The 24,012-nt window shown below is 38.3% G+C and overlaps 1 protein-coding gene across 1 annotated transcript in view; it reads right to left on the reverse strand.

Annotated features, from left to right (window-relative positions):
* The window catches only part of LOC104387967 (glypican-5-like), a 234,484-nt gene that overhangs the window by 202,977 nt on the left and 7,495 nt on the right, over window positions 1-24,012 (reverse strand). The gene's annotated exons all lie outside the window — the stretch shown is intronic.

The following is a 24,012-nucleotide window of genomic DNA, read 5'->3' on the forward strand; positions in this document are numbered from 1 at the left end:
AAGAGTGTCACCATTTCTACTGAACTTTAAGCAACTGCTAATTAGTACATTAATGTGCCATACCATTAAACCCAAGAGAATAACTATAAATAGATTAGAGGGCTGACTTTCAAAAGGATTTAAAATATCCTCTAAAAATTAGTCTATCTGATATACTGAAACATTGATCTAATTTGCAGATCCTGTTACAGCCAATATATATATATCACACAGTGCCCATACAAATTTTCCATACAAATAAGAAATTATCTTTTAAATCACACCTTTCATCTTAATTGTAATCAAAACCTATTCTATCTTAAAAGGAGTTTAAAGATTTACATAATTATTTCAAACATGACTCAGTAGTGCAATTCATCATATGACAACAGCAGATCAATTAGAAGGCATCAATTTGAACTGGTTGCAAACACTGTTTATTAGCTTTAGGCCTCTTGATGCACAGCCCTGAGGTCAACACAGACAGAAATGTCTAATGGGAAAAAGGTAAAAGGAAAAAAAGCAATACTGGACAGTGGGTCTGCCTGTCCTCCTGGCTTAATGATGACTGACGGACCTCATCAGATCCATGCACACACACACAGGGAGCCCCCAGGGAAAGGATCAGTGGAAACACAGTTTGTCAGATCTGATAAATGATCTATATCTAGCCCATTACTGCCTCCATTCCCTCTTCTCCATATTAAGCCCTGGTCCCTGTGAAACAATCTGGGCAACACTGTGTTTAGCAGCAGGTAGAGGTGAGTGACAGGCTCAAGAAGCTGACAAGACCTACAGGTACCTGTGAAAGGGGCTAGTAATCAACCCAGAACAAAAAAAAAGCGCAAAGTGCATAACGTTATCAAACAATTGAAACACAATAAAAGAGCATTTTCTTCCCAGATAGATCATTCTTGTTTGTTTTTCCCCCTCTCATTTACACTGTATAAATAATCATTTTTTACTGCATGAGATAAAACAACTGTTTCCTTCTGGGATAAATTTCCAATGAAAACTTCAAATACAATGCAGTCTTTTCAATTGAGTAATTTGTCTCAGCACTGATTTCTCCTCTTTGGTCATACCTCTGGCCGAAGCCATCTCAAGCTTGCAGTGAGCTTCACCTGAGAGCTGGAGGGTGGAAAAGCCCTGTCTTTGTAAACACATCTGTGCTGCTCTAAGAAATTTATTGACTTTCAGATCTTCCAGTGACCTCCACTTAGTTTGCTCCTGAAACTGACAAGTTTTCTTCCTTCCCTTTTTTCAATGCTTTCACTGAAATTCCTTTTAAATTCAAATTCCTTTATCTGTTTGGATTTTAATTTACACAACAATACCTCATTCACTACGATAAAAACAAGACAAGTTGATTTGTTTTTGGTTTGTTTTCCAGGGGAACTAATGTTGAGCAATGTGAAACCATGGTAACCTGTCAACTTCCCCAAGGTCGTGCTATAAAGGAAAATGAATTGGTGCAACAATCTCTTAAACATTTCTGTGGGCTATCACCATAGTAAATCTAACAAAAACACACTTCATCCTATAACTTGATTTTCATTTCAATGAAGCAAACTATTGATCATTTTAACCAGCTACTTGTGATCTACAGTCAGCAGTTCCCATAGAAAGCAAATCTCTGTTAAGGGGAAGTGTATCTTTTTCACTAGTTTCTCTTCAAGCAGCACAGGGCAAGGGTTGGTAGCAAAGGGTGTGACTGAGGGACCCTTGCTGGGACTGGAAACACAAGATGGGAGCAACTACAGATTTCTTGCAGCGCAAGAATCTACAGAAATGTTAAGTTTAATGTCCTTTGAGCAAGGGACAAATCAAACATCATGGGGCCAATTAATTACATGGAGTTGCTGCAGTAGTAATAAATAGAGAATAAAACCAAGCACAGTAGAGTTGGTGCTAAAAGTCTTCCTGTGAACATTTTGTGGTTATTAGACCTTCCCTGCAAATGAAGCCAGGGGAGTGGATGAAATCAGGACTTCAGTTCCACCAGAGTAACTCAGAAATTTCTGCTCTCCTATATCCAACCTTAAGAGTGCAGCTGGTCTCTTTCAGATGTCAATATTCCTTCTAGGACACAGGACTGAAACTGAACTCCTGAGCCATAATGTCTGGTCTTTACTCATGCTTAAAATGGTTCATGTTAAAACAATGTAAGTTATTTGTCCCTCACTACTGTTGATACACTGTCCTAGCAGCTCAGTTCTCCAATGGTGTGACATCTAATTCCCAGACTAAATTCACCACTATTCAGTTTATACCCACTTATATGCCTTTGCCAACAATCTTTTCCACTTAAATAACTCTTCTCCCTCTATGGCAAGCTATTTATAGAGGGCAATTACAGCCCCTCTGTGCCTTCGTTCTATTAACCTATTTAAGCCATACTCTTTCTGTTTCCTTTTGTAAGGCTGGCTCTCCCATTCTGTCCTTGCCTCAGCCTGAATTCAGGCAGAGCTGAACTGCTGGCTTTCTCAGCCACTGATTTCTGCTCTGTGTCCATGCCTCATAAATGCCTCTCTGTGCTATCTTCTCATGCATCCCCTGCACAGAGAAACATGACCAAGTTTATCTACAGATCCCCAAGCTTCAATGTACAGCTTCATACCAGCTTTATCTCGATTTCAACTTTCCTGAGCAGTGTCTGCTGCTCTATTATATCCACCATCACACAACACCAAGTATTCACAACCCTCCCAGTTCTGTTACCCAGGCACTGCATGTAAACACTGCATGTAAAAAGGTACCCTTTCCCCCAGCTGGGTTAGCACTGTCCTCCCACTCATACTATCAATTCTGTACTTTTCACTTCTGACCTACTGCTTTCAGCAGTCTTGAGGTCACTATATGTATTCACATTCTACCCTTAGAATTGTAGAATAATTTTGGTTGGAAAAGACTTTTAGGATCACTGAGTCCAACAGTTAACCCAGCACTGCCAAGGCCACCACTAAACCATGTCCCTAAGCACCATATCTACCCATCTTTTAAATCCCTCTAGGGATGGTGACACAATACTGAGCAGCCTGTTCCAGTGCCTGACAATCCTTTTGGTGAAGAAATTTCTCCTAATATCCAATCCAAACCTCCCCTGGCACAACTTGAGGCCATTTCCTCTTGTTATAGCTCTACTTACCAGGGAAAAGAGACCAACCCCACCTCTCTCCAACCTCCTTTCAGGTAGCTGTAGAGAGCTATAAGGTCTCCCTTCAGCCTCCTTTTCTCCAGGCTAAACAACCTCAGTTGCCTCAGATGTTTCTCCCAAGACTTGTGCTCCAGACCCTTCTCCAGCTTTGCTGCCCTTCTCTGGACATGGTCCAGCCACTTTAATGTCTTTCCTGTACTGAGGGGCCCAGAACTAATCCCAGGATTTGAGGTGTGGCTTCACCACTGGCAAGTACCTCTTTACTCCTGCTGGCCACACTACTGCTGACGCAGGTCAAGGATACTGTTGGCTTTTTTGGCCACCTGGGCATACTGCTGGCTCATATTCAGCCACTGTCAACCAGCACCCCCATGTCCTTTCCCTCAGACAACCTTAAAGAACTAAGGTAAAAGAAACCAGTCTTTCAGTGCCCAAATAACCCATTAGCTTATACAAGCTCCTCACAAGATCTTTAACAGACTGCACTTCCACAGTCACTGTTTCTGGAAACAATGTCTGCTTAAGGAGCCATTTTCCATCCTTTCCCTTTTTCAAATTATTTTTTCTTGCCTATGCTTTCTGCTATCAACACAGCTGCTTGCAGGCCCATGTTGTATTAGGGTGTGCTTTGACATAACCCACTTACTGCAACACTTAACTGCAGGCAGGTCCTTCTCCCTCCTGCATGAATTCTCACTATCTCACTCTGCTCTCTTAATTTTCCACCTGATTTGAACTCACTGTGTAACCACAGAACTAATAATCCTGAAACAAAGGTGGATGAGTGTAGGAATCTACGGGCAAGTCCAGGGGCAGAGTGATACTACCTTTCTTCTTGTGGCAGATAATCAGTAGGTCGATAAAGCTCTCAATCTACACCCTCAGACCAGTGGATAGATTTGGATTAGCACGTTGGTTTACTCCAGAGTCAGGAAGAACTTCAGTCTTAGGACAGGTTTAAACATTTTGCTCAGGTGGAACCTGAATTTCCATCAACAACTAAGTCAAAGCTCAAGTCACAATGCTCTGAAGACCAGTGCCTAATCTTGTGTGTTACGAAAGCAGCTTGCAGAGAGTCATGCCCCTTAGTTTCAATAGCTGGGTATTGCCAGCATTGCATACTAAAAGTTGTGGGTTTATTGTTAAAAACTATCACTAAAATTTCTCACTTTGACTCTATCTTATAATCAGTTACCTAAATTACTTGAAATCCTTCACCCTGTATGAATGTACTGATAGCATAATCTAGCTTTATGGACACTAACATTTGGAGGAACAAATTAAGCTTCATTGCTATTAATTCTGCCACAAACAAAAGCTGTAAATTATTATTAATACAATGTGAGCTATTTAATTAAAAAGCATTGATTAACACTTAGAGTTTTCTGTAAATACTTAGAAACCACAAACACACAGATTGTCATTATAGAAACTGAATACAGTTTATTTTTTAAGCTTGATCAAATTCTATTACCTAATGCAAACCCTTATATAGCAAACTGCTATTGATTGTTAATAATTCACATCAGTCAGTGAGGATGGAACTCAAACATCTTTCTGTTAGAAAACGTTCCATGTCTGCTTGCAATCAGCAGTTCTTTGTAGGCAATAAGACGGTTTAGGTCCTTTGCCAAATCTCAATGTGTGGCCATTTCATAAAATTGACAAAATCAATGCACTTGGAATTCTCAAGATAGTTCATTTTCCAAAGAACTTGCCTGATTCAGATATATGTGTTTAATTCAATATATATGTTAAAAAAAATGCATTACATTAGTTTATATTTTTCTTCCATTTTAGATCTATTCAACTTAATTCATCTCACATTTAACTTCTTGGTATGTAAGCATTATTTTCATTCAGTGCTAATTCCACCAAAGATATGAAAGACTGAAATGTTTATCTCACTGCTTCAATTCCAGCAACATGTGTATTCCAATGGTTGCTAAGTGAGTTTGTAAGTACTCACCTACCTTACAACTGCAGAATAGTTTTCCTAAGGTTTTTAGTGATCTCAATTTTTGTTAGAGTTTCAAAGCTCGGGGTAACTTATTAAAGTTATTTGAGCATTAATATTATGATGAACAATTTGTGATGTAGGCCTGTGTACCACATAATCTTTAAGAAACAAGTCTAATAGCTATTGAAAAAGAAATACAAATATTCCTGAACAAACACACTTGCCTGTTTATGCACTCAAGTGCTTGTAAAATCAGAATTCCCCAAGGCTGAATTACAGTCAGCTAAAACAGCTGCTCTTAATTGTTTTTCAGCACTTGAGCAGCTGTAGTTTTCTTCATGTCAGTCCTGGTGGGCTGATGACCACATAAGTGACACCATCATCAAGTGCCTGAGAGAAAGCATGGCAAAGGGAAGGCTGTAAGGATGGCCACTTAGGGATTGGTCTGGGGAAGTTTTAAAAATGTTTTGCGGATCAGCCAACAACTGGGAATAAAAATTACCCAAACCAAGCTCCCCAGTGGTAGAGAAAGCATACCTCATGCAGTACCCCTCCACTGAAATAAGCTAACATTTATGAGCTTTCAGAGGAATTGCCTCTGCACCTAGCAAGAACATTCAGGTACAAATAAGCATCCTATCTCACCTTGTTCTCTACCTGTTTTCCAAAAATGTTGCTACCTTCTCCACATTTTCACTTCTTTCTGTTTAAAATTTCTTTTCATGCCCTTTGCAATTCATCACATGATAGGCAACACTTGTCTTCTGGGCACACATGCAGTAAGTTGATAGACATGGCCTGTGACATGGCCACCAAGTGCCTCCACAGAAAGCAACATGATCGACCAGGGGCTGAGAAGATTAGTAGCATTTTTTCTAAAGCTAGGGACAGAACCATAGAAAAAACACACAGTGGCTCTCAATCCAGTCTGTTTCAGCCCATTCCATCTCACCATACATTCTGATGAAAACTTCAGGGGCAATTTATCCAAATATGCTTTAAAATTAAAATAAAAAAACCTGATTGTTAAATGATACTCATCTTTTTGCTACATTACCCATATTAGTCTATCCCTCTATCCTAATAACCCAGTATTTGAGTTCATAAAGTTTACTTTTTGCAGTGAACCAAGCCTTTGATACAATCTTGACACCCACCTAAATCTGGAGGGGTTTCTAAAATCCATTTAATATGCAGCCCTTCACTGGGTATTTTAGAATATACTGTTATATTTTTAAATCTATTGGAAAGGCTTTCTACACACAACTCATTGCTGATAAAAGAGTAACTAAGGAACTCAAGAGAAGACATTATTAAGTTCAAGTATTAAAAAGGAAGGGATTAAAACACAGCTATAGCCCAACGCACTTAGTAACTAAACCTGAATTCTCAATTGCAAAAGCCTGCTTATACAATCTTAAAACATCTGGAACTGAGTTCTCACTACCCAATCCACTGAGGTGTTCCGACAGGCTGCTAGGTGTCATTATACACAAGATTTGCTACAGTCCATGACCTGCAGCATCTTAATTTGCCACACAAATCTCTGAATTACATTTTTTTTCTTTATTATCTTTTCCCTGTTGTTCTACAATATCAAGATTTGTAACACCCACTCACACTTAAGTGAGTATGGGTAGCACGGGTAGTATGTCTGTCATCAGACAGAAAAGACCTCAAAAGAAAGTATGTGACTGGAGCAGCAATAACTCCTTTCTTTAACTTATGACCACATTACAAGCTTTGGTGGCATCCCTTCTCCCTCATCATAGTAAGAGGTTGAGGGGCTAAGAAAAAATGCTGGAGAAATCATGGCACTGTGCTGCATCACGCTAATTGTGCTGGACTGTCCTACCTGTGCAAAAAATGCAAAATATAACTGCAGTTGGGTTTGTTTTGGCTCCAGGTGTTTTTGCAGCAGTGAATCATTTATTACCTTGCTTTACTTAAGGCATTTTCCAGTTAGCTAATAAGGGACTCCACTATCATGAATCAACCACAGACATTTAGGATACTACAAGGTCTGCTGATTTTCCTTGGCAAAATTGAATTTCCTGATGCATACTCAAAATGCCAATACATACACTGAAACTCTTTAGTATTTCAAGGATAAGATTTTAAACTTCTTTCTATAAGGCTGCTGATCTTGATCCTCAAATCTCAAGTCCATCTACATGTTCTGTTTAAATTCTGCAGTTTGCCAGGTGAAATTCCAATTTTAGATAAAGGGTCTGCAAAAGTTAGAGGTCAGCACTACATACGGACTTGTATTTTTTCAGTTAACTTACAAACACATGGTTTGTCCCAGGAAGTTTAGTACAAGTAATTTGAAAGGATTCTCACAGCTGGACCACTATATACATAATTTTCTTAAAATTTCTGTATGTAGAATTAATCACTTCTGCTTTTAATAAATATACTAGTTGCCACAAACATACTGTTCAAATCATGCCCCAGATTCTTTAGGGGAAATGAACTGCCAAGTCCTGGGTATGAACAGAAATAACAACTGAATATTTGTAGATAAACACTATCTGTAAATAAATGTATACATAAATTACTTAATTATTATCTGGACAATGACCCTGGAAAAGCCAGATTTTACTGCTCACTGTAAGGCTAATTCATTATAAGCCAAGGTCATAATAAACTGAGCATACTACTCTGTTAGGTTTTGAGTTCTAACATTTCCCTCTCAAATACTAAGTTTTTTTAAAAAGTATGCTTTGAACTGACATTATTTCAGTAAGCAAGAAACAACAGGAGAGTTAAAGATGAGACTTTATCAATATCTATAGATCTTCAGCTAGTGAAATTTCTTAGAGCCTTCTAAACTATCTGCAATGTTGGACTAATGTTCATAATGCTAAAAATTACTTCTGCTAATTTTTTTCACTTATCAAACATGCACTTCAATGTTTAGTTATCTGTAGAAGACAGTTCATTGCCTTATAAACTCATCTGGCATTAATATTATCCTTTAGTTACATATATAATTATTTAATAACATTCTGCTCAAAGAATTAAATAATATTATGAACGGTCTCAATTTTTTTTCATATTCAGTAAAACATGTATGTGGTACCTATAGCCTTGAAAACAGGATAGTTGGGCATTTTGTTGGTTTTCAAATCCAGCTTTGGAAAGTTTTCATCCTGCTCAAATTTGCTTTTCCAGCAACAGCACAGCTTTACAGATTTACAAAGCTGTAAACACAGCCACAGATTTACTAAGCTGTGAACTACTTGAAGCAACCAGTTTGATAAGTTTTGACAATGATCAATATGAAAAAAAACCAAACCAAAACTACTGAGTCATTAATAGCTTCAACTTGGTCAAGATTCCTGGTAGCACCTTGCGTGAGAAAACACTTTGAAAATGTAATCACAGTCCATCCTCCCCTGTCAGCTTAGCTGCCAAGGAACTGGTTGGTCAGAACAGGGGAGGCTGGCTTGGCTTCAAGGCATCACCTGAGCCACACAAAACTGACTAAATATAAGCAAACCTGACAGCATGGCCTTGCCTATAACCTGCTTTCCTACTTAACCCTGTGCAAACACAAATCATTTGAACCTTTCATTACAGAACAAGCACTGTTCGTGAGTAGGAAACTGGGAATTCTATATCAATCCATGCCCTGTTATGCCTGTGAAGTGATATTCTTGTTGCAATAATCTCTGCTGATAATTAGACCATAAGCAATTAAAACAGCATTATATAAAGACAGGAATATGACAAAACACATTGTGTGGATATCAGGAAGAGGCTTAAGTTAGACACATAGTGTCCCCTTCCTAGGAAGGCAACTTGATAGAAGCTAGTCACAGCAACTGCCTGAAAGAAAGAAGTAATCTACAGGCATATTGGTTCCCAACTCCCAGAAAACCTGACCACTCTGTTTAACTGAAGATGCATCAGCTACTGGACAGAAATTACTCCTACTGCTACAGATTTCTATTAGGATGTGGCCAAAACAAAACCATCCTAGATTTAACTCCAGTCTTAACCATGTTAATATTATTCTTTCAGATATAAACTTGTAATTTAATAAAAACCATCCAAAGATTTCCAGTGAAATTTGTACTTCTCAGAGAGAAGGAAAAAATGGAGGTTGAGATGTCTTGCTCTCAGATTTATTTTTTATTAATGAACATTACTTCTTCACATCACAGAACATGCACCAGTCTGGACTTTCTCTTGAGGCTTGATTTCATTTTCTGTGCCCGGGAAGTCCTAGAAGCAATCAGCCAAACTTTCTCTTCACCTTTGTTATTTCTGAGAGATCCTTCCCCGTCGTCTGTTTTTTTTAAGCCTCAAACTTTGCTCCTGAACACTGCTTCTACCCCCCCTGCTAAGCAGTAATCCATCTGCATGGATCCCCATGGCCAGGGGTTTGGAACTACATGATCTTTAAGGTCCTTTCCAACACAAACCATTCTATGATTCTATACATTACTTGGCAGAGCACCACCCTTTCAGCCACAAAGAGGCACATCTCCCTTAACTGAAGGACATAGTACACATCATAACAATTTTGTAAAGGATAGGAAAAGGCTTTAATATGTATGCAGGATGATTAAGTCTCTGACTAGCACATAGCTCAGTCCTACCATGCTTTTTGAGAAGTACGGTAAAGCTACAGATATATTTTACTATTTCTTCACTTTCATCTGCTTGGTTTTTATCCTCTATTCTCCTCTAAGTGACCAAAACAATATTTTTATCACTACCATTAACTATTCACACTAAAGAAGTTTGGCCTCAGTTGTCTGAACAGTAATTTTCCAATCAAATAAAAAAAGATCATCCATTCCTACCCCTTAGGTGATTCTGATCTAAAAATAAATTGAGACAGAGAAGTGAAAGAAAAATCTGCAGAAAGATGTCAAATCAGATGTGAAATGATTGTTCAGTACAAGAGATGGCACTCATGCTCACTCACACCATTTTCCTAGCTGTGTCACTACTCTTAACTATTGTACCAGTATGGCTTTTGAAAACTACAGCTAGTTGAAAAGCAAGGTTTCTGGGACATAAATAATTCTTCTCTCCCCCTCACTACATCGATTCAAGTGTGATCCATTCCTCCAATTTTTTCACAAACTCAATCTTGAGCTGCAGGTCTACATAGGGGAAAACAGCTCACCAGTTAAGACTGCCACAAGACAAGCTCAGGTGTCCTTTGTTCTTGCTGTCCACACTCCAGACATGTTGGCTGTCTGGTTTTGGTCTGGAGCAACCAATCAGGTCCATGGAGCAGTACCTGCTCTACAGACTATAGGAACACACGTACCTCAGCCCCTGTGGCTCTGTGAACTTCAGCACTCTTGGCCATGACATTGACATGACATGGCTGGCATGCCATGGTTCTGCAGGATCCTTAAGAAGAGGCAGGAACAGTGCATGTTTTAGAGCAAGGACTCTCAGGAGTTTCAGGTTCCCCCTGCCTTGCAGAGCCTCTGCAGACACAGCTGGTTCTTCTGCAGTACCAACATCTCCTCTGGCCACGTGGGGCTGGACATGAGGGGTATACAGAACAGAACAATCCAAGCACAGCACCAGGTCATGGATTTGGATGCACAAAGTCCAAACTAGTTTATATGCAGAATGTAAGGCTCAGCAAACCAGGACAATTTGTGTGTTTCTAACTAAAAGCACTGATGAGATGGAGATCTCCCTGGGAGTCGAAGACATTGTTAACACAGTAGGGGCTTAAACAGAAAAGCTTCTCAGACTCTGCTCATCATCTGCATTTCTCTGAAATTTATGCTAGTTCTCTACTAAAGACTTAGGAAAAAACCCAAGACAAATCTTTTGGCTTCTTAGCTTAAAATAATTTCTCCAGAAATCTTTCATAATTAAGTAGAATGTGTATTTTATTTAGGTTTTTTTAGGATACTTCCTAAAACTTCAATAACTGACCTAAGGAAAGCCTCAAAAAAGGAGTTAGCGCTCTCTCCTTCTTTACTGTGATCCTGAAGTCAATGCAGCCAAAAAACATCTCATCCAGTTCAACTGTCATTAAGTTCTGTTCCACTGATAAACATAAAAAAATGTTTCCTGCAGCTAATGCTCCTTGCTTAAAACATACTTATTCCCCACAACAATTCATCCATTACCATATCCTTCTACAGAGGAAGGGACCAAAGCTTTGTCTCTCTAAGTTGCAGCTCTGAGATTGATGGATTTGGTCTTCATTTAAAAGAGGTGAAGGTGCATGACATGGCTAATTAAAGACCTTGTATCAAACTGCTTCTCCATGCAAGCAATGCCAAGGGATTCTACTGCAAAGACACACTCATTCAAGAATGTTTCCTCTCACCATCGCTCCTGCACGTACCAGCTTCACAAATACAGGATACTGTCTGATGTGCAGAGAGCTTCAGATTCCAGCCCACATTCAGCAGCACCAGAGTAAAAGCAGAAACCAGTGAAGGAAAGGATCAGCTGCACAGTCTACCAGTTCTATGGACTATGACACATCCACATAGTTACTGTGGATCAAATCCTATATATCAATTATTCTCAGGGAGTGACTTAATCCTATGGAATTGAAAATAAGAAAGTATTTTCAGCTTTCTTACTACCTACCCTTCCATCAGAGCTCATATGTTCTTTATTCTAATAAATCCACAGGGTTCTTTCTGTAGCTGTATGTAAACTGACAACTCTCAGAAAAGAAGAGATCATCTGTTTTAAAAAGCAATCGTAACAGAGGTCAGTGAAAGTACACAACAGACAGGGAAAGCTTTGGCAAGATGGTTTTAAATCAATAACATGGAGAGGTTGTGGAATAAACAATGTAAAAATTAAAATACTTTAAAACGATATGTAACATTTGTCAAACTTTCTGTCTACTCATCAGATCTGCTTCTTACAGGAAAATCTGCCTCTAACCACAAGACATGGCTCTGAATACTACTGTAGTCAGCAAATGAACTTAGATAACCATGTTTTGTTGGGAGGTCAGTTTCTAGGATAGAACTAGGCAGCAATGTTGGTTTTATTCTGAAAAAAAAAAAAAAAAATGAACATTTTAAAAGTTTACCTCTTGTGTGTTGAAAAAACACTAAACTTTTCAGAAAGGAGAATAGCATCATTCCACTATACAGGCTCACTTATTAGACCTGAGATTTATACCACACTGCAGCCAAGTTCCCCAGCCACAGACCTACTCAACAGCCTCTCATCTCCATTCACTGGCATACTCCAGGCTTTATTGCTTACACATACAGAGGATTCAACAGGACAGACTGACACACTTACAACAGGTTTCTTAAGGATCTGGGTGATTCTTCAGCCTCCCATGCTAGAATTCAGATTTTTTTTTTCCCTTTCATTTTGATGAATCAAAATCTTCCAGTGAAAGCCAGTTCAATAAAAGCAAAATGCCTATCCCTGACTCCAGCTCTGACTTCAGATCCTATCCCACCTCCCTACAGCTATTTGCCCAAACAGCTGGCTGCTACTGAGGATTTTTCCAGCATCTACCACCAGCCTACACAGGGCATGGAAACCAGTAAAAAGGAAACTGTTTTTTTGACATTCAGGTTTGGACTACCAGAAACAGGCTTATAACCTGCCTTTTACATACAAGAATTTGTAACACAAATAAAACCAATCTGAAGGTCTATTCTACCTTAATGACAATTTATAGCAAAATCATTCTAGCATAGTAAAACCCAGATCAAACTGCTGAGTATATTTAGCTGAATATATGTCTTATTTAGTTCAATACTGAAGCATGTGCCCACACAGCAAAACCAATCCTACTGACCACTACGAGATCTCTGAAGTTGTTACTGCCAGGCTCTTGTTGAAATAGTGGGCTGGATTGAGGGCATAAATACAAGTACCACAAGCTACACATAGAAAAGCTTTGCAATACTAAAGTGTGTAAGAGTGTGTGTAACAGTACTGCCTACTATGGCTGACAGATAAATGAGTATTTGAAAAAGGCACCAGGGTGAGAGGAGGGCTACGAGCTGTTATGGAGCAGGGTAACTTCATGTCCGAAGGGAAAAACCCCAGCAGGCTGACAGCAGCTTAGCTATTAAGTTGAGGGTTTTTGTATTTCCACTAAAATATTTTTATTTAAGCAACTGCAGATTTTATCACAGCAACACTTGTCTCAAAGTATTCATTTTTGTTTGAAAAAAGTAACATTTATTATTCCATTTGATAGGCTGTATTAAACACTGACTGATTCCCAAAGTCCTGCTTCAAAATCCGAATAATTTAATGCATGAGTTTTTCCATTGAGCTGCTTGTACTATAGATAGTCTATAAATGCTGTTTTCATCACTGTTAGGACACAGGACTTGTAAAGGAGAATGCAAAAATCCAGCTCCAACTATTTTTTTTTTTAATACATTGTTCCTTTTTCATCTTTGTTTTCTTCTTGCAATAATGTCAAACAGATTTTTATTTACACCTGATGCCATTTTTCTCGCACCTATTGAGACATCACATTCTAACAATTACCCAAAATACTATAATTTATAGAGAAAATTATTTTAGATAGTCCCATCCTCTCAATACAAAGAAATAATAAGACTATTGGCATTTGTCTGTAAATTTAGAAGTCTGTGTATCAGATTGTAAACTGCTCAGTAAACTGGTGTGCTCTGGGGCAGCACAGACATTGTGTTCTGAGAAATGCCAAAAACCAAACACCATGTGTTATTGCCTTTTCATCGAAAAAACAAAGTGACCAGACATGTGAGTCTACCCTATAGTTTTGGGAGAAAGGATTAGATATATCAATATTAAAAGAATTTTAACTGATATCTCAACTGATATTCTGAATAATACATTTTCAGTCCAATATCTCTAGGTAAAGACAGGATTTTCTTTTTTGTGTTGATACTGTTGTATTATATACCCATTGCAAATAAAATAAAATTAATTTTACTGTCCTACTGGAAGAATTATTGGCTAAGACAGACTGAAGGATCAGATAAATCTTTCACTTTCTACTTTTTCAATAGGACATCGACTGTGAGCTTTCTGAACAGGAATGGGTAAAAAGTCACTACAGTGGATTCTGCACAAGAGAATAAACTTTACCTTGGATGTTTTCCACAGACTTTAACCACGTCTGGATTGTTTTTGTTAGAAGAGTTTCAATGACTGCATTATTACTTTACTATTTTAATTGGAAAGTTTCAGTTTTCTGACTAAATAAGGGTTGTTCTCTGCTTCTTCTGAAGAAAATAAATTGAAAAAATACCATATAAAATAAAGTTTCTGTCCATTATTCGTTTTTATTACTGTTCAATAAAGAACATTCCAAAGCTGCCAAAATGAGATGCTATGATATTAACAAATTAGCCCCAGTTACACATTGCATCTGCAAAATACTGCCTCACTAGAGCAATCTAGATGACTGCATGACAAGATTTACTCTTCCACGTTTTCTGCTCAAATGTCCTGCTGTACAGAATATTTAAATCAAAAGGAGTATGTCAGCGACTACACACTAAATCCACAAGTGTCCCCTATGACACTTTGAAACCCAGTATTAATTACTTGTATTCAATTCCCTCGGCCTGAGAGAAAACACCTAATGCTACGATATTAAAAGAGAGGCCTCCACCAGTCAAATCCTTATTTGTATTTACAGAAATGTTTTTCAAATACTGACATGAGCAATCAACAGAAATTACCTGGACATATCCCAGTAACAATATTAACTAAGAAGAAAGCCAGCCTTTAACACTGCAAGGTGAGGGTGTGATTACATAAAAGGACTGTTTCCAACAAGCAGGCCAGCAGTGGACACAGGGTCACCAAGAGTCAATACAGAAGGCTGCACTCACCACATCAGTATGAATTTTTTTGACAGTATATTATGTACAGAAACACAAACCAAAATGCATTTTAAGCAAAAAGCAGAAAAACAAAGCTTTAAAGACAATCATCAAAATATTGGAGGGCTTTTCAGCTCTTTCTCAAGGCTGAGCTGTTAACAGTTTAGTGAAGCTGCATGGGGAGCTCAAGTGACCCCATACACAGACTGAGCACCAGAATGGCACTACTGTCCACCAGGAGGTCACACAATACATACACCAAGTTAAGTAACATCATCTCAGTCATACAATCGACATAGCAGTCCAGTCCAAGAAAAGTGAAGACCACAAATCATGCTTACAAACTTCACAAACACATCTTGGGTGAGCAATTACTCACATGTTCAATCAGATTTCTTGTGCTTTGTTTGTACCACAAGAAAAACTTACATACTCTCTACTGGCTTTCTTTTTATTTCTGTACCTTAGAACAAAACTTGCCTCCTGACTCACATTAACTTCTCATGCATAGTTAGTGCTGGGTAATTCAACATGTCGCTCCTTTTTGGTGCTGAATTTTCTCCCAACAGCTGGCACATAGTTACATTTAATGAAATCTATACACTGAGACCAATCTATTAATAGTTTCCAGGACTGAATTCCTGAAAAATGTCTTTCCTTCATCACTGCATAAATATACCCACAAAACAAAGAAAGGAAAAAAAAAGAAAAACAAGTCTTTAAGCACATAGACTTAGCAATTTAAATTACTAAGTACGAAGATCAGTGCAGATGCCATCCAGCCAAATGGTCTGTCACAGGTATTCATAAGGCAGCTATCACATACAAACACCATTAACTTCTGTCATTTTTCTTTACACACTTTTTCACTGTGGGTCAGAGAAAGACATTCCTTGACTTTTTAAAAATTTGTGGTGAGAAGGGACTTCAAGAGTCTATATTCCTAAGAGCAAGCCTCACCAGAAAACATGACTTCTGGTCAAAAGCATGAAAAATTCCTTATGCTTCTCACCAAACTAATTTATCTTTCCCCAACAATGAAAACTCAGTTCATACTTGCAAACCCAAACATTAATTTTCTGAAGTCATACAACCCAGGAGCAAATAATTCTTTCCTCATCTAGTCAGGATTCTACTACTTAAAAGAAAATCCTTAAATAAATGCACTGAAGCACCACAAGATGAAGCTTTAATACAATGCCACAGATGTATATGGGCACGCAGGCAAGCACTCCTTCCCTTCCCTGGCTGGCTTGCACAATGGAGGGGGAAAGGAGGGAGGACTTGCTACTAACATTCATTATGTACGCTTGAAAAAGTTTATTTCATAGAGAAAAGAGAAAGGTTGTATACATATGTGGTGTGTAAAACAATACATGTTTTCAGCATATGGCTTTGATCCAGCCTGTATTCAGGGTGTTGTTGCTCATATCCACACTGCATGCACACCCACACAGCAAAAACTGAACTCACAAAGCTACACGGAATGGCTGTAGCACCAGAGTTAAGAAGGGTTCTTTAGGGGCAATCTTCCTTTTTTAAAAACGTTCTGTCTGGAATTCGAAAGGTATCAGGTCTCCCTACATAGTACAGGGACTGTAGAACACATTACCTTTGATCTTGATGGCTCTTCTCCAGCAGAGGAGGTACCTTACTCACAAGTAGTTATGGGACCACCTTCTTTTCAGCTATGTATCCTGGCTCTTTAACACAGCCCTACAGATGGTCTCAAAAGCATAATAGGTAACCTTTCCACTGAAGAGAAAATTGGGGCTGAAAGCCTGTGCCTGACAGCTCAGTCTTGTGCAATATTAGAAACGGCCCTTGACTGAAGGAGTAAATACATCTTTGCATTTGTGGAGAAAAATAAATACAGTGGTAATCAATACTAAACTATAAAGTAATCTCAAGAGTTAGAGAAGTCTAGAGAGGTGTAACAGGTTTTGAGACAATCACCCCTTCCTGTTGTCCATGTGTTCAAAAAAATATTTACAGCACTGAAATGCTTTAGGTACATTTGTACAAGTAGGAAGCAGTTTTCATAATTCTGTTTTTTCCTACACTCTGTATTTTAGTTAGACTTGAGACTGTCAAACAAATACAAGGAGCTTTCTGCTATTTAATGGCATTATAAAGTCTTTTCATTGTCAGAAAGACAATCCACTTTCCCTTTGGATTAAAGTTGTAACAGCTCATGATTTTGATAAGAGTCAGAACTAGAAGCAGAAAAGTAATCTAACCACAGGATCCTATGTGGCACTAATCTCAAGTCACAACAGAAGACATTCCTTTCTACATATTCCCATAACCCTCTGGGAGATGTTTTGAGTGACGTCCTTTCTGGCACTAAATATGTAATTCCTGAAATTAGTATCAGCTTACTATGTTGGCCTCTGTGATACTGCAGAAGAAAAACCATCTATGCATTATTATATGGCAATTTAATAACTCTTGCAGATTGAACACAGCTTGTTAGTTGGATTTCTGCTTCCTTTTCATAAGAAATCATTTTATATGGGTTCTGTACATCCAAAACATCCAATACTAACCAGTTATTTTTCTGTTTCCTAGTACTGATGAAATGCAATTAAATAGTTTAACTTTCATTATATATTACAAATTAATTTTGACCATATTTTCTGTTCAGAACTGAAAGCTGTCTAACATCTTTTCAGAAATCCTCTCAAACTGAGGTGTAATTGAATTTATTCCTACTAAAAATAAGAACGACAAATATCTCCTTACTGAAGCATTTACTTCTTTATACTGCTACATTTTCTTAGTCAAATAGATTTATCTTTCAGAGCATCTTTTAAAAAACTAGCACAGTCCTCTGTGGTGGCTCTATTTATATTGAATGTTTTATCTAAGTATGACTGGGGTAAGGAACAGCTCTAATCCCATTCCGTACATAATGCTTTGTATTTAAAATATATTTGCTTCTTTCCATCATCAGTGAAATCCCTCACCTTGTAAAAAGAGAAAACAATGCAGGTTGCTGCGTGCCTCGGTGCATCTGACAGCTATGAAGAGTCTGCTAAGTACTGGCCAAATGCCTAATTTTTTCTTCTTCATACAAAAGGGCAAGCTTTACCAACAGCAATGTATCAATTATTTAATTTATCTGTTATTCAAGTCTATTCACAAATACATCACAGACCTGTGCATACAAATTACACAAGTAACTTAGAGCAGCTACTGTTCATTTTATGAGACAGACATTAAAGGAATGTAGGGCAATTTCAAACTTATGTCATCAAGTCCAAGTTCACCAAGATGCTTTATTCATAGAGAAAGCTGGCTAATAGCAGACCTACATTTGACCTGAATAAGGAAAACATTGAGCTACCTTCATCTTTGGTTTCCATACTCATTTGAACTGTTTCAAGTACTCAGCCTGCCTGGGACCAACTGCCTGTATTTCACAGGTCATCAATATTGAAGTAAAGGGTTTCAACTGTAACTGTAGCTGTTAACCACTGCCAGCTCTCCTCCCTATGGCTGACTGGGGCTATGCAGGAGGTAATTAGAAGCCTTATTAACACTTACATGCTTGCATGTCAATGAACTTTAACACCCACTCCTCATGTGTTGTGACAGAAGGATACATGATATGCCATTCAAAGCCTGTGAGAGCTCTGCATCATTCTGAAGGGTTACCTCAGGCAAATTTATGTCTCCATTGGTCACTTCCAACACCGTGTATTTGATTTATTCTACAGGATGAGTAAAAAAACCAAACACAACACCAACAAACAACTCCAACAAAAACATCACAAGTCTTGGAAAATACTGTAACAATGGCAAACACATAGAGCATTTTACAACTTACAGTAATGACTGTACCTCCAGAAATCGTTTACACTCATAGCACAAGAGTAACAGAAGCTAATGTTTTTCAAGTATGCTAAGGATAACTTATCTCTGTTTTCCATATCCAGATGGTTGCTTCCTAGAGCCCAAGAAAATGAGAAAGGGGACAATGAAAGTGCTAAACTCATAAAACCTGAAAGTCTCTAAAGGAAAACATTTTGAGGAAACGATGTCACTGTGATTTGTTCAGCCAGCTTGCACAGGCCCTAGAAGCCTAATAACCAATGATGTGATCTGCTCAAGCCTGTGGACAAGTGTCCCTTAATCTCTTCACTTAATGTAAAATTCCAAGTAAAGGACAGGAGAAAGAAGGAAAAGAAGCATGAGTTTTACTGAGTGTTACAAAACATTGTTCTCTCATATTCCCAACAATCTGGTTTAAAAGCCATTTTTATGTGGAAGTTTTTAACCCCAAAATTTTACAATTGAAATTTCCTGAGAAAGTGGCTCCAATGTGAAAAGCCATTGCTGTAAAATAAACTCTCTCCCTGCCCTTTGCTAGATCAGTGTCAAACCTGTATACTCCAGTGATATGAACATATTTTTACTACCTTTAAACTCACCATAGTACTAAAAACCAAGGCAGATTTAGGGAAATGAAAATGAAGATGTAGCCTTCCTGAAACATTTAAAGCAATACCAAGGGCCAAGTCTGACACATTCACAGGAACCCATTTCAGAAAAATCAACCCATACCCACCTGAAGAGACACACCTGAAATAAGGATGAAATTCCTGCAGAATTCTTCAGAAAACGGCAAATCTGTGAGCCAGCCCAGCCTGAGATTTCCAAAATACTATGTCACCTTGCTGTTATGGGCACTGTGCTACCAAAATTTTCACCACAGACTAACTGCATCAGTAGATTGCATTGATATAATTTTTTAACTAACATATGTGCTAAATACAGGCTTTAAGTTCTTATTATTTGAGGCAGCTAAAGTTTCGGACCCCAAATTCCAAATGCAGATGTCCAGGGGTGTCTACATTATGTCCCTGCTTATTGTAGGGGGGTTGGACTAGATGACCTATAAGGTCCCTTTCAACCCAATACATTCTAAGTTCTATGACTATCATGTTAGTTTAGATCAGGTTTATACTTTTCAATTAAATCCCTGAGTGTCACCATTTCTCACACTCCAGTCCATACTGCAGAGCAGTCTCTAAATTAGATTATTTTTCAAGGAAACTAAGGATGTACTTTAGGTATTCTAGTGGTGTTCAGTCCCCAGGAACGCAGCAGAGTCAGTCTCAAGTAAAACCTCCTAAGTACAGATAGTGCGGGCACTGGGTCACCAGCACCATCCCTTCTCATCCATGGGAATCCATCCATCCCATCCCTCCCATGAACATCCATGCCTACTGTGCACTGGAGACACAGCCTAAAAGCAAATTTCAGCACCTAAGTAAAAGAGGCTTTATGACAGAGATCTCAAGAATCCACCATTGATACTAACACAGCCAGTCACTTCATTTTGCCTTTTCATTACCAGCTCACATTTTCCTACTCCAAGACTCAAGCTGGTTTTTGCTTACTGGAACATCACAATAGAGATGGTGTGCATTTTAGCATTCGTCAAAGTAATTACTCATTGTTCCAAAGGGAAAAGGTTTGAAATGGTAGCAGCAATCTTACAGCTCTCACTAGCACCTGTCAGCCTCTAAATTTCAACTCATGGAATGACATCATTTTCTGTAAGAGCAACCTAAGACACTTTAGTGTCTGTTTCCCTGTGGACAGTCGCCTCACACAGCCAGCTGTATTCTAACATGAGTCACAAGCAGAACTCTCAACTGCCTGGAGCAGTGAAAGCCAACTCAGTGCACACAATTCTGTATGCAACACTTAGATTGTTTTATGTGAACCACTTTACATTGCCTGTGTTGCATTTCCTATGCCATTTTATTGCCTAATCATTCCATGTCACAAGTTCTTCCCATAATTAACCAGAATTAACCCTGTCATTTTCTACCCAGGATAACAGTACCATCAGCACATGTTGCCACCTCAGTATTGGCTCTCCTTCACGGGGTTTTCTTCTGAAAGATGAACAGCACAGGTTCCAGAACAAACCTCTATGCACTGCCACGGGTGACCTCTTTATACTTTAACTTATGACCATCTATTATACAACCCTTATTTTCATCTCTACCAGCCTTGTGTGAAGGACCTTGTAAAATATCAGAAATTCAAGCAGACTGTAGCAATCTACCCTGTCTACATGCTTGTTATCCTTATTTTGCTAAAAATACAAGAATGTCTTCACATTTCAGTTTTCCATAATCTGCTATTGGAATAGTTTTAAAGAAAATACAGTATCACAGTAAGTAATTAAACAATTTAACCCTTTGCTCCTTCTGGAGTTCTTAGGTACTTCTTAAATTTTATTATAACTCTAGATTGGGTTTTATCATGCTTAAATCAATGCACTATCAGGCAAGAAAAAGCTTTAGCTGTCAGTAAATACACTGTAAAAAGTGCCAGGTTGTTTCTACCAATTTGAGAATATACTCCTGGCTTGCTCTTCAGCTGACAGCAAAATATGGCTTTGCTAGGAACCCTCTAGTGTCACTTCTGAGCCTTTGGAAACATAGAGAAATACTTGCAGCAGGAGTAATGCCTTTCTCTTAATTACTCATTTGAGCAATTTGTTCCTGGAACAAGACTTGTTATAAGAGAGAGTCTGAGAGGCTAATGAATGGTCAGATTATACAAAGAATGCTCAGAGATGAAGCTGGAGCAGAAAAACTGGAAAAAGTTCACTGCAAAGTGAAGTGAACTTGGAGAATAAATGTCTGTGCTGGAACCTTTCTTTCCTGGCAGTGCGTCAGGTGACTGTTTCAATACCATGTCAGTAGAAGAGACTGCAGAAGTTGACAGCAGAAGTACAATGAGAATCTGTTTATCTGCTCCTCTAACAGACCTCAAGTGAGCTCTCTACTAACTGAATGCACAATCCCCATTTGTAAGTAATAATTTCATATTGTTTCAGACTGGATTTGTGTGTCAAATTGTTTTTAAAGGTTGAGTTTGCTTTTCCTGAAGACCTTGAATGCTAAGTAGTGTGCAGCATAAATACTGCTCAGCTTTCAAATGACATTATGAAATGTAAGAAGCATTGAGGAAACAGGAACTGCAGCTTTTTGAGTAACCTTAAACTCAGGTTCACAAGAGAACCACCAGATTAAGAGGGGTGAGCTATTTTCTGATACAGGACTAAGAATAAGGCTCTGTTTTTGTTCAGGGCTGTTTGCTACTGCTCAGATTTAATCCTCTGGTCTCCTGGGAATGGACTAAGAGCAAAGATAAATGCACCTTTAGGCATCATCAGGACAGGTTTATTTCTCATGTGGGGAGAGCTGGTGACAAATCCAGCCCGTAAAACAGATGATGAAAGCAGTAAAAGTTGCCAGCCAGCAGGCACCACGTTTGTGCTGCTATGTAGCACTGCTGGCAGGGCAGGCTGCCCAGGAAATCTCCTCCTTCTAAGGCAATCAATACTGAGACAGAGCTGACCAATACATATGTATTGCTGTCTGATTAAACATGTGAATTGAAACTTTTGTATTCTGATTTCTCCATCTATAATATTAAACACAAATGTATTTCAGGGTTTGGTAGTGTGGGGCTTTTTTGGTTTTGTTTTGGGTTTTCTGTTGATGTTGTTGGAGTGTACAAGTTTTTTTCCCCTTTCGCTTTTTAATTCAAAATATGAGGAGTCTTGTTAGTCTTTTCCCTGCTACTTCTCCCAGCTTCCTGCCTTTTTCAAACCCAAAACTTTTTCCTATGTCTCCAGCTCTGAGAAAGTTACACACTAGCAAAGAGAAAAAAACCAAGAGCTTTCACGTTCATGCTTTTCTGAAACAAGTATATCAACAGCTTATGTCGCTTTTTTGATTTATTTTGCTTAAACAAAGATAAAAATTAAACCTAAATTTTAGATATAGGAAATATTTCTCTTTATGTTGCTTTCCTCCTTTTTCTTTTGGATAGACAGCTTCAATCAGTATTATAATCACTAATACATTTAGAATGCTGAATTGGTGCCAAAATCTTCAAATACATGCTTTGACAATTAATTTATGTCAAAATACAATGGAATATTAAAGTTATCTTTGACTGTGCTAGACACGTATTTATCTCCAACTATTTCTGATGTAATTAAGCTGAAGTTATTTACATATAAGAAAGTAAAGCTGAGCTGCGTGGGAGTCAGAAGGCCCTTCAATGGGACAGTCTGAAATTGGAAAAATCTCTATATATATTGCACATTGGAATTGTCAGTTCCCACAAAACAATTTCAACCATGAAAAATGTTTACAAGCAAGAAAACAGAATGCTAGAACTTTTATCTTTTAGAACTGCTATAAAAAAAACACTTTAAAGAGAAACATCATGAAAGCCAACACAATCCCATGGAATGTTTCTGTTTCAAAGAAAAGATATTTTTGGGAAACACTCACTGGCACACTTCCAACAAGCTCTGACTGCAAAACCTGATGCATTCTTTGACAGTAACAGATACACTTGTATCCTGATCACCTCTTTTTCTCCTCAGGGCAATACTGCCTCATGTTATACAGAGTAAGAGAAATGACACCAAAAGTTTAGCTCCTGGAGAGTCCAAGTGTATTTTCCAGTTTGGATTCTAAAGGCTGACAGGAGAGACACTGATAAAATACAGAGCAGAAAAAAAATCAGCTGACAAACCAGAAGGATCTTTTAACCCTACAAAGCTTCTAGCTGCTCTGTCCACAGGGAACAGTGAGTTTATTAAACATCACTTTATAAGAATTCCTGCAGAACGTGCTCTGGTAAGGGCGCCAGGCAATTCCAAAACCAGTCGTTACTCAAGTTGCTAAGTCAGAAACTTTGAAAGGAAACAGCAGGAAAGTCCTTTAAAGACCATTACGCACAGGTCCTTGTATTTTTCTGACACCTTTGCAGAAGAGTTACATATTCTCTAAATATGGCCAAACATGGTGTTCAGCTCTGCACTACTGAGCCTTTAAACCACAAACTAGAAGGGACCTCCAGCCATTCATGGAGGTACTGCTTGCTAACAAGAGCTTTAGTGGGCAAGATCTCTCTACAAAGAATCATCTCTCTATAGTGAAAGAAAGAGACTCTTCAAAGCAGCCCTCTGAGAAAACGTTTCACTGTATCTACTACAGATACCTAAAACTCAACATTAATAACCTTTTAACAACCTTTCATTTTTGTAAAACCTT

This window comes from Chaetura pelagica, unplaced genomic scaffold, assembly GCF_000747805.2.
Source record: "Chaetura pelagica isolate M959 unplaced genomic scaffold, ChaPel_1.0 scaffold264, whole genome shotgun sequence".
Classification (NCBI taxonomy): Eukaryota; Metazoa; Chordata; class Aves; order Apodiformes; family Apodidae; genus Chaetura; species Chaetura pelagica.